Source organism: Mauremys reevesii, unplaced genomic scaffold (genome assembly GCF_016161935.1).
Source record: "Mauremys reevesii isolate NIE-2019 unplaced genomic scaffold, ASM1616193v1 Contig106, whole genome shotgun sequence".
Lineage (NCBI taxonomy): Eukaryota > Metazoa > Chordata > Testudines > Geoemydidae > Mauremys > Mauremys reevesii.
In genome coordinates this window covers 190,615-213,272 of record NW_024100723.1, presented here as the reverse complement: position 1 = coordinate 213,272, position 22,658 = coordinate 190,615, and positions in this window count along the sequence as shown.

The following is a 22,658-nucleotide window of genomic DNA, read 5'->3' as shown; positions in this document are numbered from 1 at the left end:
AACATGTATCCGTCGACGATGGAGGGAGGCTGCGACTACAGCCATGCACTTCGTGAAAACCCGCGGGGCCATGGAGAGGCCAAAGGGGAGGACTGTGAACTAAAAGTGCTGGCAGTTTACCAGAAATCGTAAATATCGCCTGTGTGGAGGGTAAACTGCAATGTAGAAATATGCGTCCCTCATGTGGAGAGCGGCGTACCAATCTCCGGGATCCAGAGAAGGGATGATAGTCCCCAGGGATACCATGCGGAACTTGAACTTTTTCATGAACTTGTTCAGTCCTCTCAGGTCCAGGATAGGCCGAAGGCCACCTTTCATCTTGGGGATTAGGAAATATCGGGAATAAAACCCCTTGCCCCTTGATTGCTCCGGTACCTCCTCTATAGCCCCGATTGTCCGGAGCCTGAGTACCTCTTGCAAGAGGAATTGCTCGTGAGAGGGGTCCCTGAAGAGGAATGAGGAGGGGTTGAAATAAACTGCCAGACTCCACCGTGCGAAGGACCCAACGATCCGAGGTTAGTTGGGACCACGCAGGGAGGAAGGAGGAAAGGCAGTTGTAGAACTGAAAGGGATCCGGGGAGGCCATTGGTACTCTGCTCTCGGGCGCACCCTCAAAAGTTTGATTTGGGTCCCGAAGATGGCTTGGTGGAACCCGTATTGTTACCCCTTTGAGGTCCAGACTGGCGTCTGCGGTTAGGATGACCTTGACATCTGGCAAAGTCCTGCCTTGGCCTAGGTGGAGGGTAAGGGCGCTGAGCTTGTGGGCGGAAGGACCGTCGTTGAGTCTGAGGTGTATGCATTCCGAGTGAACGCATGATCACACGATTGTCTTTCAGACTCTGAAGCCTGGGGTCTGTCTTTTGTGAAAAGAGGCCCTGGCCATCAAATGGTAGGTCTTGGATCGTGTATTGAAGTTCAGGTGGCAGGCCTGACACCTGAAGCCACGAAATACGTCACATGGCGATGCCAGAGGCGACCGTCTGAGCTGCCGAATCTGCGGCATCTAGTGAGGCCTGGAGCGAGGTCCTTCTTGCCTTCCTCCAACAATGCTGAAAATTCTTGCCTGGAGTCCTGTGGAAGTAATTCTGAAAACTTCCCTACTGACTCCCAGGTATTGTAATTGTACCTGCTCAGCAGGGCCTGCTAGTTCGCTACCCTGAGTTGGAGGCCTCCCGCAGAATAGATCTTTCGCCCCAATAGGTCCATTCATCTGGCCTCCTTTGATTTAGGGGCATGGGCCTGTTGGCCGTGGCGTTCCCGTTCATTAACGGACTGTACCACTAGCGAAGATGGTGGGGGGTGTACATACAAGTACTCATACCCCTTGGATGGTACCATGTACTTGCGTTCGACCCCTCTAGCTGTGGGTTGGATGGATGCCGGAGATTGCCAGATAGTATCTGCTCTAGCTTGGATCGAACGGATGAAGAGTAGGGCCACTCGGGTGGGTGCCTCCGCCAATAATATGTCTATTACTGGGTCCTCCACTTCAGGGACCTTCTCTACAGGCAAGTTGATATTCTGTGCAACCCGCCGGAGGAGGTCCTGATGTGACCTGAGGTCAATGGGAGGTGGTCCCGACGATGATGTCCCCGCTACTGCCTCGTCCGGGGAAGAGGAAGAAGAAAGTCCCGGGACGAGTGGGTCCTGAAGAGGCTCCTGGTCCTGGGGGACATCGGGAGCTGGGGAAGCCTGGATGTCTGGTGCGGGGGCTGTAGTTTCCTCCGTACCAGCCGGTGGAGGCCTGCTGACTGTCGCTTCTGGCATGCGGTGTTCTGAAGCAACAGAACGCGATGTTACAGGAGGTTCACCTTGGGCCTGGTGATATGCCCAAGGCATCCAAAAGGGCCACTGTTGTGGTCCATGGTCCAGGCCGTGGGCTCTTTGGGTGACTCTGTTGTGATTATCAGAGTCCTCATAGGAAGCACTGTCCGCATGGGAGGAGACCGATGCGTGCTGAGACGGCCATGGAGGAGCTGAGCCCGTTGGGGGAGGGCCTCTGTATCCCGGCGATCCATGTACCCCATGTGGCACCGGGGAACGGTACCGGGAGTCGTACTGGTACCGGGAAGGAGATCGGGACCTGCTACCAGCACGGTGCCAGGGGGTCGACCGAAGTCTCGAATCTCTCCGGCTCGACCGGCTGCGAGAGGTGCGGTGCCGGGATCGGTGCCGGGACCTGGATCGGTGCCGAGAGTACCAGGTCGGCGAACGGGATCTTGACCGGTGCTGCGAGTACAACTGGCGCCTAGATGGATAGCGTGGGACTGCGAGCGGCACCGGGACCAGGATCGATGACAGGACCGTGAATGTCTGCGGGATCTGGATCTTAGCGGCGGCGTTCGGTGGCACCCGGCGAGGGTCTCAGCAGGGCAGGCTTGCCTAATGATTGAGGAGCCCGCACTGGCGGTGCCGGGGGCTGAGGCAGCCTGGGGTCTGTTAAGGCAATCAACTCCCTTGCCATAGAGAATGTCTCCGGCGTGGCGGGCACGATAAGCTCAACCACGGCATGTGCCGGGGAGCTGGTGGGCACCGGACTCAACGGCTCTTGGGAGACCGGAATCAATGGTGCAGCAGGAGTCGGTGCCGCAGCAGTTGACGGTGCCAGGCGGTCCGACTTCGATGCGCGCTCCGACTGCGTCGCCGGCGTTGGTGCCGCAGGAGCCTTGCGCCTCTTGCCACGTGGGGAGAGTGAACGGTGCCGGGCAGGAGTTTGGGCCGGTGAAGGTTGATGTCGAGGACCCTTCACGGCGCCCATGCGCTCCAGTGCGAAGGAGGCACTCATCCCCAGGGCCGTGGCGGTGCCAAAGATGGAGGAGTGAGCTGCCTCCGTCAGGAGATGCTTGAGGCGAATGTCCTGCTCCTTTTTCGTCCGGGGTTTGAACGTCTTGCAAATGCGGCACTTGTCCGCGAGGTGGGATTCGCCCAAGCACCTGAGACAGGAGTTGTGCGGATCTCCTGTGGGCATCGGCCTATGACAGGTCGAGCACGGTTTAAAACCCAGCGAACCAGGCATGGGCGGTACCGGGTGAGGGAAGGGGCTAAGCCCGAACCCTCTTAACTATGTACACTAACTACTACTAAAACTGATAAAACTTAACTAGAAATATAAAATATTGAACTATATACACAATAACTATGAAAAACGAGCAAATAGCTAGGGAGATGGAGCTAAGCCACACTCCACTGTTCCAAAGACCGACACAGGCGGTAAGAAGGAACTGAGGGGTGGATGGGTTGGCAGGGGTATATATCCGGCACTATAGCGGCACCATTCCAGGGGGCGCCCAGCCGACCCACCAAGTGTTGCTAGGGTAAAAATCTTCCCGACAAACGTGCACGTGGCGCGCGCACACCTAATTGGAATCGATATGAGCAACACATCTCGAAGAAGAACTGTCTACCTCTCCCCTCTTTGTATACCATTTGCCTGCTTGAACAACAAGATTTTTGGCACAGGGACCATGTGCAATTGCAATATCAATGTTAAATCATTTTAAATTGCAGCTTACACAAACTAAATCCAGTCTTGTCTGGACAGAGGAGAGAGATGTTAATAATGAATTAACTACTGATCATTTATAGCTAGTGGGTGAAATCCTGGCTCCATTGGAGTCAATGTAAGCTTTGTCACTGATTTCAGCAGGACCAGGATTTCTGCCCATTGAGATCATCCACTGATCTCAAAGCCCTTTACATACATTAAATAACCCTTCTTAGGTACATATCATTAGATCAGGTTGAATTTGTTGGCCAAAACACTTTGAAAAAGTTCCATGTCATTTTGATTGACATTTTTCATTATTTCACCAAAAATGATTTTTCCCCCCATAAAGAGGTTTGATTCTTACTGAAAATGTTTGAAATCTATTTTGGGTTTAAAAGCTGGAAAATTTCTTGCAAAAAGATTCAGAAGTCTCTAACCCTCCCCTCCCAAATAATCACCTTTTCCAGCCAGCTCTAATCATTGTCCCCAGTTTACAGACAAGTAACCTGAGCCACAAGGAGGAAGAGACTTGCTCTAGGCCATGCAGTTGGTCAATGCAGATGGAGAACAAGAATCCAGAAGTCCTTGCTACCCAAACCCTTGCTCTGACCATTATCCCTGCTTCCTCTTAGGCACTGGGTTCTGTGTAAAGTGGGGCTTTCTTGAGACTGGAGTGCATTTACAATAAAGCATCTTTTGTTAGTCTGGCCTTTGCCTCCACTGGCATCCAATGAGGTAGAAATCCAGTTCAGAAAAGACCACACTGATTAGAATTAGAACCCCAGGCGGCCTGAAACCAGGAGGTCCAGTTCTCTGCACTAGGCAGTAGACTTGTAGACAGAGCCCACTGGCATATAAACAGGTCTCCCCCACCAGGTTAGAGCTGCTCCAGGGTAGCCCCGGCTGCTGCATGCTGGGTGGCTCATTGAGATGGAGAACAAGGGACAATGGTCTCAAGTTGCAGTGGGGGAGGTCTAGGGCCTTGTCACCAGCAGTTACAGCATCGCTCAGAGAGCGCTGAAGGGAAACTGCTGTTGTGTGTTCACACTGTCAGCTGCCTGCGCAATAGCATGCTCACACTTGTGGCCCTTGCAGTGGTGCACTCTGGGCAGCTATCCCACAGAGCACCTCTTCCTCTTCTGCCACTAGGAGTTGTGAGAAGACAGAGGGGGTCGCAGGGCATCCTGGGTCCTGTCCCAATGCCCCATGATGCATTGCTTTGCATCCCAGCAGTCCCTGTGCTTCCGTCTGCATTTGGAGCCATTTTTCAACGGTTTGTGTACTGTGCACTTTGCCTCTTCAGGCTGCAGGAATGGATCCCGAGCTGTTGACCAGTGTGCTGCTCGCTCTCACTAACACGTCACAAGTGGCAGTGGAGTTCTTCCTTAAACTACAAAGGCAAAAGGAGTGTGACATTGATCTCGCCACATGTACTAGCTATGACACGAGATTGTTTGTGGCATTCATGGAGGTGCTGACCACAGTGGAACACTGCTTTTGGGCTCAGGAAACAAGCCCTGGGTGGTGGGATCACATCGTCATGCACGTCTGGGATGACGAGCAGTGGCTGCAGAACTTTCGCATGAGGAAAGCCACATTCATGGGACTGTGTGATGAGCTTGCCTCAGCCCTGTGGCGCAAGGTCACGAGAATGAGAGCTGCCCTGCTATTGGAGAAGAGCGTGGCGATTGCATTGTGGAAGCTGGCTACTCCAGACTGCTACCAATTGGTCACTAACCAGTTTGGAGTGGGAAAGTCGACTGTTGGACTCGTGTTGGCCATTAATAGCAACCTGCTCCAAAAGACCATGACTCTGGGCAACCTGCATGACATTGTGGATGGCTTTGCACAAATGGGCTTCCCTAACTGCAGAGGGGTGATAGATGGCACACACGTTCCAGTTCTGGCACCAGACCGCCTAACCACCGATACATTAATTGGAAGGGGTATTTCCAATGGTTCTCCAGGCGCTTGTGGATCACTGTGGGCGTTTCACAGACATTAGCGCAGGCTGGTCTGGAAGGGTGCATGACACACTCATCTTTTGGAACACTGGCCTGTTCAGAAAGCTGCAAGTAGGGACTTTCTTCCCAGATCAGATCACCTTAGGGGAAGTCAAAATGCCCATTGTGATCTTGGGAGACCCCACCTACCCCTTAATGCCGTGGCTTATGAAGCCATACACACGGCACTTGACAGCAGCAAAGAGTGGTTCAACAACAGGCTGAGCAAATGCTGAATGATTGTTGAGTGTGCTTTTGGCCGTTTAAAGGCCCACTGGAGCTGCCTATATGGGAAGCTGGACCTGGCTGATGACAATATTCCAATGCTTATAGCCACGTGCTGTATGCTCCATATTTGTGAAGGGAAGGGTGAAAGCTATCAGGGATCGTCTAAAACAGTATTTGTTCCTGCCATGAGTGCAGGGGACGGACTTGATGACCTCTCGAGGTCCCTTCTAGTCCTAGAATCTATGACTCTGGGTACGTCTACACTACAGGATTATTCTGATTTTACATAAACCGGTTTAGTAAAACAGATTGTATAAAATCGAGTGCCTGCGGCCACACTAAACACATTAAATCGGTGGTGTGCGTCCACGATCCGAGGCTAGCATCGATTTCTGGAGTGTTGCACTTTGGGTAGCTATTCCGTAGCTATCCCATAGTTCCCGCAGTCTTCCCCGCCCCTTGGAATTCTGGGTTGAGATCCCAGTGCCTGATGGGGCAAAAATCATTGTCGCGGGTGGTTCTGGGTAAATGTCGTCAGTCATTTCTTCCTCCGGGGAAGCAACGGCAGACAATCATTTTGCGCCCTTTTTCCCTGGATTGCCCTGGCAGAGGCCATATCATGGCAACTATGGAGCCTGTTTTGCCTCTTGTCACTGTCACCATATGTGTACTAGATGCCGCTGACAGAGGCGATTCAGCAACACTACACAGCAGCATTCATTTGCTTTTGCATGATAGCAGAGATGGTTATCAGCTGTTCTGTACCATCTACCATGCCATTGTAAATTGGCAATGAGATGACGGTTACCAGTCCTTTTGTGCTGCACCATCTGCTGCTGTCATAGGTGCCCTTGGCTGAGATCAGCCGGGGGCACAAAAGACAAAAATGGGAATGACTCCCCAAGTCAATCCCTCCTTTATGGTATCTAAAAATAGAATCAGTCATGCCTAGAATATGGGGCAAGTGTACTAGAGAACCAGAGAGCACAGCCACTCTGTGTCAGATCCCGCAGAAATGATGAGCTGTATGCCATTCACAGGGGGTGCCCCTGCAACAACCCCACCTGTTGATTCCCTCCTCCCCCAGCCTTCCTGGGCTACCGTTGCAGTGTCCCCCATTTGTGTGATGAAGTAATAAAGAATGCAGGAATAAGAAACAGTGACTTGTTAGTGAGATATGAGGGGAAGGCAGCCTCCAGCTGCTATGATAGTCCAGACAGGACATTAAGCAGTGTGGGGGAGAGGAGCCCAGCATCCCACTGCTATGATAGTCCAGGCAGAACAGAATCTTTTCTTTACACATGAAGGGCAGGGGCTGATGGAGCTCAGCCCCCTGTTGCTATGATGAAGATGGTTACCTGCCGTTCTGTACCATCTACTGGGAATGATCAGGAGTTTTTTACCCAGGTGCCCCCAGCCGACCTCACTGGAGGCCAGCCAGGAGCACTCACGGGATGATGAGGAGGACAGATACCAGTCCTTTTGCACTGCACCATCTGCCACAAGGCTGATGATGATGGATATCAGCCATATTGTACCATCAGCCACCCATGGGGGGGGGGGCAAGGATGCTGCTGTTGACTGCCGCAGCATCGCGTCTATCAGCAGCATTCAGTAAACATAGGGTGACATTTAAAAGAGTCAAGAGAGGATTTTTTTCCCTTTTACTTCTGGGGGTGGGTGAGGGGGATAAATTGACAGGCTATGCCCTGAACCACCCCGGACAATGTGTTTGACACTACAGGCATTGGGAGCTCAGCCAAGAATGCAAATGCTTTTTGGAGACTGCAGGAACTGTGGGATAGCTTGAGTCCTCAGTCCCCCCTCCCTCCCTCCATGATCGTCCATTTAATTCTTTGGCTTTCCGTTACGCTTGTCACGCAGCAGTGTGCTGAGTCCCTGCTGTGGCCTCTGTCTGTAGATTTTTTAAAATGCTTTGGAATTTCGTCTTCTGTAACGGAGCTTGATAGAACAGATTTGCCTGCCCATACAGCGATCACATCCGTATGGTCCATGCTGGAGCTCTTTTTGGATTTGGATTTCAGACTGCATCGCCACCCGTGCTGATCGGAGCTCCACGCTGGGCAAACAGGAAATGATATTCAAAAGTTCGCGGGGCTTTTCCTGTCTACCTGGCCACTGCATCCGAGTTCCGATTGCTGTCCAGAGCGGTCAGTGGTGCACTGTGGGATACTGCCCGGAGGCCAATACCGTCGATTTGCGGCCACACTAACCCTAATCCGATATGGTAATATCGATATTAGCGCTACTCCTCTCGTTGGGGAGGAGTACAGAAACCGGTTTAAAGAGCCCTTTATATCGATATAAAGGGCCTCTTAGTGTGGATGGGTGTGGCGTTAAATCGGTTTAACGCTCCTAAAAACGGTTTAAACGCGTAGTGTAGACCAGGCCTCTATGAAAGCTTCACTCAGGACTAGACCACTAAGGCTCAGAACCTGGAGGCTGAGTTTGAACAGCCAGAGACCAGGGCTATTAAAGGGGCACAGCGCAGAGCCATAAGGGTCAGGGATGCCTGGAGGCAGCAATTTGAAGCTGAAAGCCACTAATATTTGTTGCTGTGCTTGGGAGTGCAGGGCTTGTAATGCTAGGAGGTGATTGGTGCAGACAACGCAGTATGAATGTTTAACACAAGGGGCGAGGCGACTCTAGATTTAATCCTGAATGGAGCGCAGGAGCTGGTCCAAGAGGTAACTATAGCAGGACCGCTTGGAAATAGTGACCATAATACAATAGCATTCAACATCCCTGTGGTGGGAAGAACATCCCAACTGCCCACCACTGTGGCCTTTAATTTCAAAAGGGGGAACTATACAAAAATGAGGGGGTTAGTTAGACAAAAGTTAAAAGGTACATTGACTAAAGTGAAATCCCTGCAAGTTGCGTGGGCCCTTTTTAAAGACACCATAATAGAGGCCCAACTTCAATGTATACCCCAAATTAAAAACAACTGTAAAAGAACTAAAAGAGCCACCGTGGCTTAACCACCATGTAAAAGAAGCAGTGAAGATAAAAGACTTCCTTTAAAAAGTGGAAGTCAAATCCTAGTGAGGCAAATAGAAAGGAGCACAAACGCTGCCAACTTAAGTGCAAGAGTGTAATAAGAAAAGCCAAAGAGGAGTTTGAAGAACGGCTAGCCAAAAACTCCAAAGGTAATAACAAAATGTTTTTTAAGTACATCAGAAGCAGGAAGCCTGCTAAACAACCAGTGGGGCCCCTTGACGATGAAAATACAAAGGAGCGCTTAAAGATGATAAAGTCATTGCGGAGAAACTAAATGGATTCTTTGCCTCAGTCTTCACGGCTGAGGATGTTAGAGATTCCCAAACCTGAGCTGGCTTTTGTAGGTGACAAATCTGAGGAACTGTCACAGATTGAAGTATCAGTAGAGGAGGTTTTGGAATTAATTGATAAACTCAACATTAACAAGTCACCGGGACCAGATGGCATTCACCCAAGAGTTCTGAAAGAACTCAAATGTGAAGTTATGGAACTATTAACTAAGGTTTGTAACCTGTCCTTTAAATCGGCTTCAGTACCCAATGACTGGAAGTTAGCTAATGTAACGCCAATATTTAAAAAGGGCTCTAGGGGTGATCCCGGCAATTACAGACCGGTAAGTCTAACGTCGGTACCGGGCAAATTAGTTGAAACAATAGTAAAGAATAAAATTGTCAGACACATAGAAAAACATAAACTCTTGAGCAATAGTCAACATGGTTTCTGTAAAGGGAAATCGTGTCTTACTAATCTATTAGAGTTCTTTGAAGGGGTCAACAAACATGTGGACAAGGGGATCCGTGGACATAGTGTACTTAGATTTCCAGAAAGCCTTTGACAAGGTCCTCACCAAAGGCTCTTACGTAAATTAAGCTGTCATGGGATAAAAGAGAAGGTCCTTTCATGGATTGAGAACTGGTTAAAGGACAGGGAACAAAGGGTAGGAATTAATGGTAAATTCTCAGAATGGAGAGGGGTAACTAGTGGTGTTCCCCAAGGGTCAGTCCTAGGACCAATCCTATTCAATTTATTCATAAATGATCTGGAGAAAGGGGTAAACAGTGAGGTGGCAAAGTTTGCAGATGATACTAAACTACTCAAGATAGTTAAGACCAAAGCAGATTGTGAAGAACTTCAAAAGCTCTCACAAAACTAAGTGATTGGGCAACAAAATGGCAAATGAAATTTAATGTGGATAAATGTAAAGTAATGCACATTGGAAAAAATAACCCCAACTATACATACAACATGATGGGGGCTAATTTAGCTACAACGAGTCAGGAAAAGATCTTGGAGTTATCGTGGATAGTTCTCTGAAGATGTCCACGCAGTGTGCAGAGGCGGTCAAAAAGCAAACAGGATGTTAGGAATCATTAAAAAGGGGATAGAGAATAAGACTGAGAATATATTATTGCCCTTATATAAATCCATGGTACGCCCACATCTCGAATACTGTGTACAGATGTGGTCTCCTCACCTCAAAAAGATATTCTAGCACTAGAAAAGGTTCAGAAAAGAGCAACTAAAATGATTAGGGGTTTAGAGAAGGTCCCATATGAGGAAAGATTAAAGAGGCTAGGACTCTTCAGTTTGGAAAAGAGAAGACTAAGGGGGGACATGATAGAGGTATATAAAATCATGAGTGATGTTGAGAAAGTGGATAAGGAAAAGTTATTTACTTATTCACATAATACAAGAACTAGGGGTCACCAAATGAAATTAATAGGCAGCAGGTTTAAAACAAATAAAAGGAAGTTCTTCTTCACGCAGCGCACAGTCAACTTGTGGAACTCCTTACCTGAGGAGGTTGTGAAGGCTAGGACTATAACAATGTTTAAAAGGGGACTGGATAAATTCATGGTGGCTAAGTCCATAAATGGCTATTAGCCAGGATGGGTAAGAATGGTGTCCCTAGCCTCTGTTCGTCAGAGGATGGAGATGGATGGCAGGAGAGAGATCATTTGATCATTACCTGTTAGGTTCACTCCCTCAGGGGCACCTGGCATTGGCCACTGTCGGTAGACAGATACTGGGCTAGATGGACCTTTGGTCTGACCCGGTACGGCCTTTCTTATGTTCTTATGTTCTTATGTTCTTAACATAATTGCTCAGTTTGCAGTGCTAGTATCGCCTGGAGTGTGTACGGTTGGCGCTCCATAATATTTAAGAGCGGCTCTGTGGCATCATTCCAGCATGCCGCCTTCTCCTTTCAGTCCTTCTTCCCGCCACTCCTTCAATTCCTGTTTCTCTGCAGCGGAGTGCATCATAACGCAGGGCCGCCCAGAGGTTTCCGGGGGCCTGGGATCTTCGGCGGCGGGTGGCCCTTCCATTCCAGGACCAGCTGCCGAATTACCACCAAAGACCCGGCTGCACTTCGGCAGTAATTCGCCAGCGGGGGGTCCTTCCACCCTGGAGTGGAAGGACCCTCCGCCGGCAAAGACCGGGAGAGGAAGAAGCTCCAGGACTCATGAGAGTTTTCCGGGGCCCCCGGAGCGAGTGAAGGACCCCGCTCCAGGGGCCCCGAAAAACTCTCGTGGGGGCCCTGTGGGGCCCGGGGCCTGGGGCAAATAGCCCCTCTAGCCCCCGCGGGTGGCCCTGTCATAACATCACGCAGAAAGTCCTCCTTAGTTCTGCGTGGCCACTTTCTCATTCTGTGCAGCCTTTTAGCCGGCAATAACAAAGAGGGAGGCTGGGCTCCCAAGGTCGTCTCTGAAGTTTAAATACAACGTTTTACAGAAGCAGCATTGTTTGCAACACACAGACCACTGATCCACTGATTTTTTAAAAAAAAGGCAGTCTTCACACACCTGTCACTAACTAGTTGACCCTAGGCAAGAACACATGAGCCAGAAGACCCCCAAAATGGCAAATAGCCGCAGGGGCAGGGGAAATCAGTGTTCCTGGACCCTACTGTACACTGGGCACATGGCTCTTGGAGAGCCAGCACTGGGGCGGGGAGGGGCTGATAATCATTCCTTTCCCCACATTTTCCACAGTATGTGATCATTATGGAAGAAATCTCACTGCTGAAGATGAGCAGGGAATCAAGGGAGGATCTTCTCCAAGACTGCGGCTTCCGCCCTGGCCCTTATGCAGCTCGCCTGTGTGCAGCAATGGTCCCCTCCCCACCACCTCCGGTGATGGCACAGTCGTGTGAAAAAGTTACCGTTAATGGGGCAAGAAACAAAGCAGCTCTGCCAAAGAACCTGCGGCTGTGGATTGCCCAGTATCTCCATGAGAGTTTCCTGGAGATGTCAGAGGCAGATTCCCATGAAGTGAGGGAGTCAATCAACAGCCTGTTCCGCCACTCAGACTGGGCATGTGGGGGTACGTGCATCATACAGAGACAAGCCTGCTTTCTGCAACCCTCTTGCCCCCAACAACTTCACTTACCAGTGGCCTCTTCTCCTGTTTGCTTTGCCAACATCTGACAGCTGTGACTGGCTAGGCTCCGCCAGGGGTAGAAAAGACCTCATGGCTTCATGCATCTCTGACCTCCGAGTCATCCTCTGCCTCTGGGTCCCCTTGTGACTCCACATCCTCATCCCAGATTTCCTCCTCTTGGCTCTGTCCATTCTCCACTGGCATGCGAGCCACTGAAGTATCCACAGTGGTGTTAGCAGTGGAGATGAGGCCGCCGCTGAGTATCGCATCCAGCTCTTTGTAGAACCAGCAGCTCATGGGCACAGCACCAGAGCCACAGTTTGCCTCCCGCACCCTGCGGACAGGGCCGGCTTTAGGAGGTGCAGGGCCCAATTCGAACAGTTTCGATGGGGCCCCGGCAGGGATGACTTAAAAAAAAAATGTAAAAAGACACGTGGGGCATGTACTCATCGGGCAGTGCTCCAAGTCTTTGGCGGCAGGTCCTTCACTCACTCCAGGTCTTCAACGGCACTGAAGGACCCACCGCCGAAGTGATGCCGAAGACCCAGAGCAAGTGAAAGACTTGCCGCTGAAGTGCTGCTGAAGACCCGGAGCACCGCCAGGTGAGTAAAAATTAAAAAGGCACCTCTAGCCAGGGAAGGGATTCTCACTGGGTGCGAGGCCCTCTTAGGCATGGGGCCCGATTCGGGGGAATTGATGGAATAGCCCCAAAGCTGGCCCTGCCTGCTGTAGGCATCCCACGGCTCCTTCACTTTGACCCTGCACTGCAGTGTGTCCCGGTCATGGCCCCTTTCTGTCATGCATTGTGAAATGTGTTCATAATTCCTACAGCTGGAGCACAGCTGGGACCAAACAACTTCCTCTCCCCAAATGCTGATGAGGACTAGCAGCTCAGCATTGCTCCAAGTGGGGGATCGCCTGGTCCGTGGAGCAGGCATGGCCACCTGTAAAGATGAGCTGAGACCACGGCATGTATCACCTAGCAAACAGGAAGGGGACTTTCAAAATTCCAAAGGAATTTACAGGGTGGGAATGACAATTGGTCACCTGAGGGCAAGGCAGTAGAGTTCAAACTGATGACCAGAGAGATGAGAACAGGCATTGTGGGACACCTGCCAGAGGCCAATCGCAGCACTGTCAATCGACCAGGGTGTTTACACTGGTACCACAGCACTGTAGCCCTGGCGCAGAAAGCTGTACACCTCTCATTGGGGTGGGTTTTCTAGATTGCTGCAACTGCGCAGTTTCTGTGCACCAAGTGGCTTAGCAGTGTGTACACCTCGGGAGTTACAGCGCTCAAAGCTGCTTTACTGTGCAGAAACTTGCTAGTGTAGACAGGGCCTAGGCTGGATATTGGGAAACACTATTTCACTAGGAGGGTGGTGAAGCACTGGAATGGGTTACCTAGGGAGGTGGTGGAATCTGCAGCCTTAAGAGGTTTTTAGGGCCCAGTTTGACAAAGCCCTAGCTGGGATGATTTAGTTGTGGTTGATCCTGCTTTGAGCAGGGGGTTGGACTAGTTGACCTCCGGAGGTCTCTCCCAGTCCTGATCTTTTATGATTCTAGGGCATTGCAGACTGGAAGGATGGGCTTCTCAAGAAGAGTGGCAGCTTTCGCTGCTGCCCAGGTGAGTTTGCATCTGGGCCATGGATGCCTTGTAGGCTCCCTGCACGTTCAGGCTGGTGTTGAACTGGAGCAGGATGTGGAGGGAGGAGGGCACGAAGCAGAAAGGTCAGTGATGATGGTGGGGGAGCCAGTTGGCTTATAGCCAGAAGGCAGCAAATCTGAACCTTCAGCTATAGGACTCCATCCATATTCAGCTGCCCTGTGTTCCCAGCAAACGGCACCTTGAAGAGGACTTAAGGCTCTTGGTCTCAATTCAAAGTGAGACTGGAATCCTTCCTTTGGCCTGACTGGAATCCTTCCTTTGGCCTGACTATTTCAATGCAAGTTCTTTAGGGCAGTGTATCCCTGGGTTTCCGGGAAACTGGGTGGGCGGAAGCCCGCCCACTGCTAAGTGATCCCTTTAGGGAAATGTAGTGGGGTGGTCCCCTACTCCTGTCTGGGAGGGCTGCAGTGGTAAAAGGAAGTGGCTGCAGCTGGGCCATACCCCATCAGGCCACAGCTGGCCTGTACAAAAAGGCTGGGAACCAGAAGCTCAGATACTCTCCCTCTGCATTCAGAGAGAGGGAGCCTGGCTGCAGGGAGCTAGACACAGGGTACCTGAGTGGAGCAGGGCTGGGGAAAGGGAGAGGAGCCAGGGTGCTCCTGTCTGGAAAGCCCCAGGCTGCGGCCTAGCCAGGGGCGGCTCTAGGCACCAGCGGCCAGCGCCCCAGCAGGCGGCATCCTGGGGAGGCGGCATTTGGCCCGGTGGAGCTCCGCCGGCATGCCTGCGGCAGGTCCACCGGAGCCCGAGCGGACCTGCCGCAGTCATGCCTGCGGCGGGGCGCGTCTTCCCGCGGCCCGGTGGACCTGCCGCAGGCAGCCTGCCGGGAGCTCCACCGAGCTGCCGCGCCTCCCAGGATGCCGGAGCGCGGAAGAGGGGACCCGCGCGGGACTGGGGAAGGCGGGCAGCGCGCGCCGCTGGGGCAGCCTACTTTGTAGAGCCGCCCCTGGGCCTAGCAAAAGGCCAATAGGTACTGGGGGTTGCAGAGGGCAGCCCAGGGGTAGGCAAGGCAGCAGGTCCAAACCCAACCTTACCAGTGATGAGTAGGCTGATACTGCAGTCTGCCCCAGGGGCTAGACAATGACTGGCAGTAGCCTTATACAGAAGCGAGGTGGGAATAGTGGGTGGGGTTCCCCGGGGCGGGGGGAGACCCTAAGACTGAGAGGTTACTGCCATGGGGCAGCGCCCCACATAACAGGGCACCGGGTCCAGGAGGGACATGGGGGCCAAGTGGCAGGTGGATCACCGGCCTGCAGAGGGCGCTCTGGGCTGGAAATTGAGCTAATTCCCAAGGACAACCAACAGGAGGTGCCGACAGGGGTGAGTTCGCACGGTTACAGGCAGGGACTGTGTTTTACAGTGTTCGCTCAGCAACTGGCACGGTGGGGGCCTGAGTGCAGCAAACTAATTAACTAATAACGCCACTCCTCCGCTGAGCAGGAGCGGGTATCAGGCCCTACAGGTTGATTTCTCCTCCAGTAGGAAGCCAGTGATATGGAATCAGGGTACTGGCTTAGTGCCGCTTGTTTAGTTGCTGTGTATAAACCAGTCCTGGGACAGCGGGGGTCAGACCGCAATCAGAATCCTCAGGACAGACACCAATGCCTACTTCCCAGGAAGCAACTTCGCTCCCAAGAACTGACTCCAGTTAGAGACATTCAAGGCAGAGAAACAACTCTCCTGCTGCTTGCAGCAGCTCCCCCATGAAAGAACCCACATCCCAAAGCTAACCAGGACTTCCTAAGCGTGTCTTCCAAGACTGTGTGCCACTCACACCCCAAGAAAAGGGATTTCTAGGTCTGTGTATAACAGCACCACCTGCCAGAACAATAAGCCTGGGCTGGCTCTGCTGCAGCATGCCACACAAGGCCAAATTGCCCATCCAGCCTCTTATGGTTTGGGTTGATTTGGGCCAGCTGGGTCACGGCTGGTTAGAATTTGGACTCAGAAACTTTTCCTGGTTTCATCTCCAAGCCATTTCTCGGAGGGAGGGAGTGGGGGGGGGGGCAGCCAGGCATTCAGGGTATGGGTGCCAGCTGGGCACAAGGCTGTGAAGGGACAGGATGGGAGTCAGGTCCCTTGTAGGTTGAAGCTGCAGCACAAGGTGTGAGTGGCAGCTATTTCCCTAGACCACAGCAATTTGCTTAATAACTCCAGGGTGAACAGCCACAAGGAGATGAGGAAGGAAACCCACATGAAATGGCTGTGACAGCTCCCCCTTCCTTTTAAATCTTTTATAGAATGTCCAGGGAGACTGAAGTGCTCTCCTGCTGGCTTTTGTATGTTACTATTCCTGATATCCGATTTGTGTCCATTTATTCTTTTACATAGAGACTGTCCGGTTTTCCTGCTGCATGCTAGAGTTTGGGTTACCTGCCCTCCTTGGCAAGTGATGGGGTCTTGGCTTGTCCAACTTTCCAGCCACAGGCCGGGATTGCAGAGCTCTGGCTCACTCCCCAAACCAACCTGGCCACAAGAATTCCGGGCTTCCAGTCCCTATTCAAGCCCAAATTAATGGTGTTAAATTTGCAAATGAATTTTAGTTCTGCAGTTTCTCTTTGAAGTCTGTTTCTAAAGTTTTTTGTGTTGAAGGATGGCTACTTTTAAATCTGTTATAGAATGTCCAGGGAGACTGAAGTGCTCTCCTACTGGCTTTTGTATGTTACTATTCCTGATATCCGATTTGTGTCCATTTATTCTTTTACATAGAGACTGTCCGGTTTGGCCAATGTACATGGCAGAGGGGCATTGCTGGCCCCTGATGGCATATATCATCTTAGTAGATGTGCAGGTGAATGAGTCCCTGATGGTGTGGCTGATGTGGTTGGGTCCTATGATGGTGTTGCTAGAGTAGATATGGGGGCAGAGCAGGCAACAAGGTTTGTTATAGGGAATGGTTCCTGGGTTAGTGTTTCTGTGTTGCGGTGAGTATTTGCTTCAGGTTGGGGGGCTGTCTGTAAGTGAGGACTGGCCTGCCTGCCCTCCCGGGTCTGTGAGAGTGAGGGATCATTTTCCAGGATGAGTTGTAGATCATTGATGATGTGCTGGAGAGGTTTTAGCTGGGGGCTGTATGTGATGGCCAGTGGTGTTCTGATATTTTCCTTGTTGGGCCTGTCCTGTATCTATCTCTAGGGACACTTGTTTTCTGTTTCCCTGCTGCATGCTAGAGTTTGGGTTACCTGCCCTCCTTGGCAAGTGATGGGGTCTTGGCTTGTCCTACCAGGGGTTGATTTCATGGGGTGTCCCCCAGGCTTTGCACAGCTGGATGCTGGGGGCTCAGCCTGGATCCCAGGGTGTGGGTGGCTGGAGCGTAGCTTCCTTCCCTACACGCTCCCACTGGTGCTAATTCGCCCCACACCCCATTTGGCATTGTGACCAAAGAGACCCATGGATTGTGGAGACTGAACTGCCCTGGGACCTCAGTAGTGGGTCTCAGTGGCTCAGAGCTGAGGCACATCGATGCAGGCTGGTGTGGGGGCTTCATTCACAAGGGCTCCCTCGCCACCTCTTCTCGCCAACCAATGCCAGGGATGGGGCTGGCCCTTGGGTTATACTGAAGACAGGTTCCCACATGATTGGCTGATTATTTCCCACCCCCCTGCTCAAACATCTGCTCTCCCTGCACCTGCCTCCATGAATGGGGAAGCTCCACTGATTCAGCACTGGACAGGGGCAGCCAGGACTTGGCCAGGCCTATGGGAAGCCACTTACAACAAAAGAGCTGTTGGAGGCTACTTCCCTTCCAGGTAGGAGGCTGCAGAGAGAGATCCGCATGGGGCGAGTGACCCTGGAAGGCACAGGGTAGCTGAGTCCTGCAGAGGCTCACCCACTGGGCTCTGTGGCGCACCTAGGGCTGGGGTTGGGGTCCTCTACTCAACGATCAGCTTTATGGAGATGTTGTGAAGCCCAGTCATAGGCTCCCAGACTCAGGGTGAGCTGGGAATGGAGGGGAGATGAGTGGGCAGTGACCATTGGCCTGCTACACCCAGGGTTGTGAGTTCAATCCTTGAGGAGGCCACTTATGGATCTGGGGCAAAATCAGTACTTGGTCCTGCTAATGAAGGCAGGACTTAATGATCTTTTGGGGTCCCTTCCAGTTCTATCAGATAGGTATATCTCCATATATTATGATTTAGAGGATCCTCTCCATCCCCGTGGCATCAAGGAGCTCTGTCTGGAGCAGGACATCAGGAGGAGAAAGTGGACAGAATCATAGAATATCAGGGTTGGAAGGGACCTTAGGAGGTCATCTGGTCCAACCCCCTGCTCAAAGCAGGACCAATCCCCAGACAGATTTTTGCCCCCAATCCCTAAATGGCCCCCTCAAGGACTGAGCTCACAATGCTGGGTTTAGCAAGCTAATGCTCAAACCACTGAGCTATCCCTCCCCCCTAACTGTAGAAATTCAGAGGAGGGTTTGGGGTGGGAGCTGGGAAGCCCGGAATTCTTGTGGCCAGGTTGGTTTGGGGAGTGAGCCAGAGCTCTGCAATCCCGGCCTGTGGCTGGAAGGTTGGACAAGCCAAGACCCCATCACTTGCCAAGGAGGGCAGGTAACCCAAACTCTAGCATGCAGCAGGAAAACCGGACAGTCTCTATGTAAAAGAATAAATGGACACAAATCGGATATCAGGAATAGTAACATACAAAAGCCAGTAGGAGAGCACTTCAGTCTCCCTGGACATTCTATAACAGATTTAAAAGTAGCCATCCTTCAACACAAAAAACTTTAGAAACAGACTTCAAAGAGAAACTGCAGAACTAAAATTCATTTGCAAATTTAACACCATTAATTTGGGCTTGAATAGGGACTGGAAGTGGCTAGCTCATTACAAAAGCAACTTTCCCCTCTCCTGGAATTGATACCTCCCCATCAATTATTGGGAGTGGACCACATCCACCTTGATTGTATTGGCCTTGTTAACACTGGTTCTCCACTTATAAGGTAACTCCCTTCTCTTCATGTGTCAGTATATTTATGCCTGCATCTGTAATTTTCACTCCATGCATCTGAAGAAGTGGGTTTTTTATCCAAGAAAGTTTATGCGCAAATAAATCTGTTAGTCTTTAAGGTGCCACCGGACTCCTCGTGTCATCCCTGGAGCTTCTGGCCATGTGACTGGCAAGTGCAATGGGGACAGATGGAGTGGGTCACTCATCACAAGGAGGTTTGCTTTGGTAGAACATCCCATCCAGCCCATGTCCTTCCATGGGTGTTAAGAAGTAAAGATTAGACCCCCCAGCAGGTGTAATTTAAAGTAGCTCAGCTGCCTTCCATGGAGCTTCCCCAGTTGAGGGTCTGGCCATTGGATGCAGTCCTTCATCCCTCTCCTGGAGAAGGCCATCACTTCCAAATGCCTGAATGCCACAGAAGCACATGGCTTGAGGAACCACCAATAGTCTGTGGAGCCTTTTGCCCCAGGTTAGGAGGTACCAGAAGTTGCAACTTTGTGGTGACCCATACCTGAAATGAATTTGGTAGGACTCAGTGCAGTGGCCAGGCATCCCCACCATGGACCCACCTTCCAGAGAGGCCATGGAAAATGGGCCTTGGAAACGTGAACTCCCCTTTCAAGCCCAGCTGTGGGCTCTCCAGGCTAGGGCTGAGGTACCTGGGGAGAAGAGGTGAGGCCAGCCCAGTGTCCCTGCCAGGCCAAGCTGTGGAAGACCAGGGAGCTTTGGTCTCCAGGACTCTCACCCAGTTCCTTTTACCAGTCCTAGAGCCACTTCATTAAAAGCTGCCTCCCCCCCCCGCCCCCCAGCCCTCAGATCCCAAGTGCGGAAGAGTCTGTGGCCTGGAGACAGTGCGGGGTGTGGGAGGGAGGATCCAGAGGCTGCAGTACTGATACAGTCAGGGAGGGAGAGGAGGGCGCCGAGGCTCTGGCATGTGGTGACGGAAAAAAGAGTTTGCGAGACCGGGCCAGGAAATAGTCAGTCGCTCATTCTGGGTAAGACAAGGAGGAATCCAGGTACCAGCCTGCCAACAGAGGGGTCATCAGCGGTCCTTTGAGCTCATAGCCACAGCAGAGCCATGCTGTCCGGAGAGGAGTCAGCTCCGGCACCTCCTTCGCTCCAGAGGACAGTCTCATTGGTGGAGCCACTGCTCTGGGATGTGGAGGCAGGGGAGGGAGGATGCATGGGCCCAAATGGGGAACATCAATTCTGCCTTTACATCATGAAGCCCAGCTGCCTCCCAGGGTGGTTCAAGGAACTGCAGCTGCCCCTGCCTGGGACATCATGCAGGGTCAGATGCATGGTGTAGATCAGCCTTTCTGCCCCAGGATCCTTTCCCAACCACTAGCTGGGTTCAGCAGGACTTAGCAGGTGCTGTGGGAGGAGAGAGAGCTCAGTGGTTTGAGCATCGGCCTGCTATATCCAGGGTTGCGTGTTCAATTCTTGAGGGGACCACCTCGGGATCTGGGGCAAAAATCAGTACTTAGTCCTGCTAGTGAAGGCATGGGGCTGGACTCAACAACCTTTCAAGGTCTCTTCCAGCTCTAGGAGATAGGACATGTCTGTTAATCTAAATCTATGACGGCTGACAGGAGTAATGGAGTCACCTCTCTGACCCACCCATGGATTGCAAATGCCTGGCTATGTATAACACCATCTGGTGCATCCTTCTCTCTGACTCCCACTACTGCAGCCTCTGAGCACTTCCCAGGCAGCTAAAGATAGCACAGTGACAGCCTTCCTTTCTCCATTCCCAGCCCAGAGAGGGGGGAGCCAGAGTCCTTAACAGAGCTCTTCTGTATTGTCCTGCTGGAAGGCATAAATGGTCCCGTCAACCAGTTCTTTGATCTCTAGACAATTGCAGCAATATTGGAGGCTGGGGCTGTACCAAAGAGCTAGTAGAGGCTCCATGACCTCCATTTCCTCCCTTTCAGTTTATCGATTTCCCCCTAGGTCAATCAGGTTCTGGCTGTGGCTGCCTGGAACATTCCTCAGAATGTGGGAATTGATTGGACATGGTGATCCAAATGCCCTCTGTCTGCTGAACAACCAGAGACCATTTTGGGTGAGTCAGGGGCTCTATTTTACTTTATCGCAGTGCAATGCCTTGCCGTTAAATACCAGCGAGGCCAGGAGTGCAGTGAGATTCAGGAAAGGATCCTTCTGCTTGATTCAGGGCATGAACCACCTTCTATCAGACAGGAACAGTGGTGGTAGTTGAGGATTCTTAGAGTCACTAGTCGGGGTCTTTCCTTGAACCCATCGCTCACACCGTGCAGCGATTCAGAGACCCAGCACACAGAGGGTGGGGTGAAGGCGAATGCCAACCTGGCTTTCTGCTCACATAGACCCTTACTGTTGTGTATTTGGTTGTCATGGTTTTTGGTTCCTATGGTAACTGAGTTAGATTATTAGGGGATAGCTCAGCCAGCTTCAGCTGGCTGGGTGAGTTCTCTGAGTCTGTAAATAAAATGGTGGTTTTGTTAGCTGTCTGCTGTCTGGCCTCAAGTGATTTCTTCCTAAACCAGCTGCCCCCAAGGATATAACACTTACCTCCTTGCTCTATGCCTCCTAGTGGGTACCCTGAGTAGTGGTGCTAACCGTCACAACTAAACTCACAGACACTGCTCCTAGAGACAGGTTATCCCAGCAGAGCACCAAGCCACAGAGCCTCCGCATGCCAGGCCAGCCTAGAGCAGCCAGCATTGCAGCATTCCTAGACTCAGCCCTGCAGACAGGCCCAGCCCCCTGGCCTTTGCAATGCTGCCCTGGGTGCAGGACGCTGGCAGGGCAGCACGGTTAGCTTGGTCAGGCCACCAGAGCAGCCTCCGTGCACCAGGTACCTACGTGAGGGTGCAGACGCACTTGGCCGAGTCCCGGAGGTGCCACACCTTGATGTAGGAGGTTGAGACGGTGAAGACCAGCCCCGAGTGGTGGCAGTACTTGATGGACACCACATTGTTGGGGTGGCCCTTCAGCGAGGCGATTTCCTGGCCCGTCACCAGGTTCCACATTTTGCAGCTCCAGTCTGTGAGAGGAAGCAGGAGCACATGACACTGCAGGACCTTTCCGTCCTCAGCACAGGAACCCCACAGCTCCCCCCGTCACTGCCTCCCCCTGCTCCCAGGGGCAAGAGGGGAGCTCAGTCCCCATGGGCCACCCAGCCCCTGGCACCTGCACCGGACCTGCCAACGGAGGGAGGGTCTATCAGTGCCAGGTAAACACCTGCCCACTAGAGGCTGGGCAGAGGCCCCAACAACTGGCTTCAGGGATGTCACCACACAGCTGTTCAGCCTAATGACTCATGCAGCATGGCTGCCCTCTGCTGGGGGGAGCCAGAACTGCACCAGCCCGTTGTGGGGCTTGGGGCTCTCAGGCAGGCCGGCGCTGTTCGAGCAGGAGGCTCGTGTCCTGCCGCCGCAGTTCAGGGCGGCTCAGGCACTCCCTGGGGTAACAGGCTCACTCCCCAGCGATCACACCCAGAGCTCAGCAGCCAGCCCGCCCCCGAGGCGCGCACCTTTGGATCCGGAGAAGAGCAGCTCGTCGGTGGCATCCACACAGAGAATGGGCTTGGAGTGTCCCTCCGCCAGGGAACTGCACTGCAGGGGGGCTGTCCAGGCACTCCTGGCACCGCCCACGGGGTTAATGAGGCCCCTTCCGTGGGAGAGAGAAAGGGTGTCAGCAGGGGGTCGCTGGCTGGGTGACCCAGGACAAAGCCAGATCCCGCCCCGCGAGGCTGCCAGGACCTGCTAGTGGAGCTCCATAAGAACATAAGAACGGCCGTACCGGGTCAGACCAAAGGTCCATCTAGCCCAGTATCTGTCTACCGACAGTGGCCAATGCCAGGTGCCCCAGAGGGAGTGAACCTAACAGGCTATGATCAAGTGATCTCTCTCCTGCCATCCAGCTCCATCCTCTGACG